This window comes from Balaenoptera musculus, chromosome 4 (assembly GCF_009873245.2).
Source record: "Balaenoptera musculus isolate JJ_BM4_2016_0621 chromosome 4, mBalMus1.pri.v3, whole genome shotgun sequence".
Classification (NCBI taxonomy): Eukaryota; Metazoa; Chordata; class Mammalia; order Artiodactyla; family Balaenopteridae; genus Balaenoptera; species Balaenoptera musculus.
In genome coordinates, this window is record NC_045788.1 from 55,769,998 (window position 1) to 55,774,197 (window position 4,200).

General features: G+C 34.5%; 1 non-coding gene across 1 annotated transcript; it reads right to left on the minus strand.

The window, feature by feature from the left end:
* Positions 1-3,419: 3,419 nt before the first annotated feature.
* LOC118895032 lies at positions 3,420-3,522 on the minus strand. The gene has a single exon (XR_005019814.1). It is a non-coding gene; the product is annotated as a U6 spliceosomal RNA (small nuclear RNA).
* Positions 3,523-4,200: the final 678 nt, after the last annotated feature.

Sequence of the window (4,200 nt, forward strand, 5' to 3'; positions counted from 1 at the left end):
GGTGGTCCTACTTCTTCTCTAAGAAGATCATATGCATGAGAACTTCAGGTTACTTTTCACACTGACTGGGACAGCCTTCAGCTTCTTTTCTGGTAGCCAGACTCAATCACTGCCCCTTCAGGTGTACTCCCTACTTACAACCCCTTCCATATAAAATGCTGGGACTATGTTATCATCACGCTTTCTATATTCTCATTTAAGGTCTACTTGTGTTATAGCAAAACAACTTCTATAAAAGAACCATCAATCCAACAACACAGGTGTGAGCAAATTCTTCTTGGCAAAGTCATTTCTAATCACCAAAATGTTCCAGAGAACCGATTCCTTTTCTAGGAATGTTCTGAATGTAGGCTCATAGGAAGAGTTCTGTGTCTTTAAAGTGGAAAGGATGTTATTGATCTTTTAGTCTATGCACTGGCCGAATATCCTTAGGAATCTCACTCAAGCTTTACTTTGATATATCTTGTTATAAACTGACCTAAACCAATCTGGATATACAAATATTTATGCTTCTTAGGGTAGAAATCAATAGCCAATAGTTGTAAGCCGGAGAAGGTTATATACTGCTTTCGTGGCATCTTTCTAAGTAAAGAAAGCAAACTTTCTAAGTAATTAAAAATGAAATTCTTCTGCAAATATAGTCATTTAGTAGCCAGCATACACAAAACTGTCCTATAAACTCTACCACTCCTCGGCTTTATGTTTTTCCTTTAGGGTGCTAAGACTATACCTAGCATGAAAGAGTCACTGGACGATGCAATATTATAGCAGTAGGATTCAGCTGACTACCTCGTCAGACTTGGGTCAACAGTAGTCTTCCAAACTAGTGTTTAGACAGAGGCCTCTGTAGTAATCAAACGTAGGGGGCCCTTCTTAAAGGGAAATGTTTGGTTAGACTTTTAAACTATAGTCTTATGACAGAGTAAATGTTTCTAAAATATTTTATATTTTTAATTTTATTTTTTTATATTTGCTAATATAACATTTATTGATGTTTGGTATTTTATTTTCCTCTACTAGCATCTTTTATAAGAATAAAAGTGTATAAATTAAATGTTTTTTTGTAACCAGAAATACTTGCCACAGATTAACTCCTAAAAAGGCCCCAATTTTCTATTAATTTTTTAAAAATATTTTAGTCTCTATTTTGAAAATCACTAATTTAAACAATAAAATCTATTTCTAAATTTATTTTGCTAATCTTTAAATTCTATAGTGTTGACCAGCCAATAAAGACACCCAAAGCACTTGTAGTAGCCATTTCTGGTGTGTGTCTCTTTGATTCTGTCTTCACTCTTTCCCAGGTCAAATTATTCATCCCTCTGTTTCAATAAATGTATTTCAATGAAAATAGTAAAGGCGCTGGATAATGCATACAGGGAAGGATGATGGGTGTCAGTCTAGGCAAAGGGAGATTGAGGTCAACTGTTCAGAGTGGGACTTCACTGGTTTCTGTGAGAAAACCACACCTTTATATTTTTCCTAATAAATGAAAAAGTTCAGATTTTTATTATCTCTGAACAATCTATAGAATTGTAAATACATTTTTTCCTCGATATAAGGGAATATCCTGTATAAGCAGAAAAAATGGTAATAGTTCTTCAGCCTAAAATTCCATTTGGAAGGAGAGGAGCTTAAAGTACTATTCAATTGTATAATTGTCTTCCACAGACCAACCTCCTTGAATCAGTCTCACAAAAAAGAAAAAACAAACAAAAAAACCCCAAAAAACAAAAAACACCTTCCAAAGGAAAAAACAAAACAAAACAGACAAACAGCAAAAACAAAAAAATGAACTAGACCTGGAACTGTTTTGGTGCTTTATTTTAAAGCAAGAGACCATATGAGGTCCTTTGAAAGACTTGGTCTAAAGAGCCACTTTTACTTTTTTTCCTGGCCTCCATAAAAATTCAAATCAATTTCCTGTATGATCCACATCTACAAGGATATACAGAAGTTAAAAAAAAAGAGAAAACACTCAAAGAAAGATTTAACTGTGTTCATTACACTAAACTTACATAAACCAGGACGTGGCTAAATCTATTCTGAAAGGATTTTCAACATTAAAGGTTAAAACAAAAAGAAGCCTCTAGTTAACCTTCAATTAACCGTAGCTGCCTGGCACTTTTGTATTAATCAAGATTTTACTCTTCTCGCATTATTTTTATGACATTCAATTTTATTTGGTTTCTTCAATATATTTCTCAGAGGTAAAATAGCTCTATTTTATGGGTGAAAATCGAATCAAAACGTGGAAGGCTTCCTGGGTGACCTTCATAAAGTCATCTCCCTGAGGTTCTTTTCTTATTTTTAAAATGACAATAATGAGGTCTCCTCCACTGTGCTGTGGAAGAATGGGATAAAATTGTGCAGAGAAGGAGGATAGTGTTGAAAATACTAAAAGTTTGGGGGCCAGATAGACGTAGTTTCCACCAGGTATGGGCTTTCAGACATTGGGCAAGGTATTAACTTCTCTGAGCTTCTATTGCCTCATCAATAAAATAAAAAATATAAATCCTAAATGGAACACTGCCATGTTAGATAAATTAATGTATGTACAGGACTTGGTATATAAAACACACCAAAAAAGATAGCTGCTATGTTCTGAATGATTGTGTCTTCCCAGAGTTCATATGTTAAATCATAATGACCAATCCTAATACTATTTGGAGGTGAGGTCTTTGGGAGGGTAAATTTTAATCTTTTTAAAAAATAATCCTGATCAGGAGTAAAGTTAGGATCTGCAGGGTCTCACCACACAGTTTTTGTTTCTCTCAGAGAAATGGCAAAAGAATGTGGGTGTTAGGAGGGAAAGTCATAGTTATATTCTAAAGCAGTGATTTCCAAACCACTTTGCATCAAATTCACCTGGATAGCTCTTAAAAATTCCCAGATTCAGGATCCCAACCTCTGATTCAATAAATCTGAAATATATCAATGAAATTTGTGTTGTCCAGTGATGTTTTTGTAATTGTGGTAAAATATACATAACATAAAACTTACCATTTGAACCATTTTTAAGTGTAAAGTTCAGTGGCATTAGGTACATTCACATTTTCATGCAACCATTCCACCATCCATCTCCAGAACTCTATTCATCTTGCAAAACTGAAACTCTATACCCATGAAATAATACCTCTCCATTCGTCCTTCCTCCAACCCCTGGCAACTATTATTCTATTTTTTGTCTCTATGAATTTGATTACTCTAGTTATCTTATACAGGTGGAATCATAAAGTATTTGTTCTTTTGTGACTGGCTTATTCCACTTAGCATAACGTTTCCAACATTCCTTCATGTCTTAGCACGTGTCAGCATTTCCTTCCTGTTAAAGGCTAAATAATATTCCATTGTTCGTATATATTACATTTTGCTTGTCCGTTCATCCATGATTGGATAACTCCCCAAGTGACTTTTTTAAAAATATGAAATTCTTTACAAATGTGTGTGCCATCCTTGCCCAGGTGCCATGCTAATCTCCAATTGTTCCAATTTTAGTATGCTGTTGCCAAGCTCAGAACTCCACGTAGTTTTGGACAGTACCAATAAGGCAGTTTTTTTTCAGCTGCACATTGGTGGAACATTAAATCAATTTAATTGAGTGACCAGTGTTTTACAAAGACACAGAATAGAAGAAAATAGAACAAGTAAAAATGGTAATAATAAGTAAATGTGTTATTTCAAAAATTTTGTTTCTTAACTGTATGTGTTCGCTGCAAGGGAGGGTGGTGAGTGTGCCACGTCAGGACATGAAATATATTTCTTACAGTTGCTTTCAATCAAAAAGATGTGAAAGCCACCTGTCTAAGGACCAGAATATAGAGTATGATTGTATGATAAGTAAGTTAACACAATGTTCTCAGCTTGAAAGTTGCTATAGAATTACAGTAGCCATGATTTTACTTTGAATGTATTCAAAATAAGAGAATGTGAAAAGAAAAAAAGATTGAGAAATGTCCTCTGTGAATTGATTTGGACTCCACAGTTCATCACAGAGGTCTGAATATTGCTTATTAATGAATCATTTTCATAACACTGTCTCAGGAGTTATATATGAATTTGGCATCTCTCTGATACACTAAGCTTTTATAGGCTGCAGAAGTAGATAAAGAATTGCTAACGGCAGTAATGAAGAGGTGTGAATGCCGCCAACAATTCAGGGTTCTGTTCCAGCTCAGGAAACATACCACCAAAATCAAA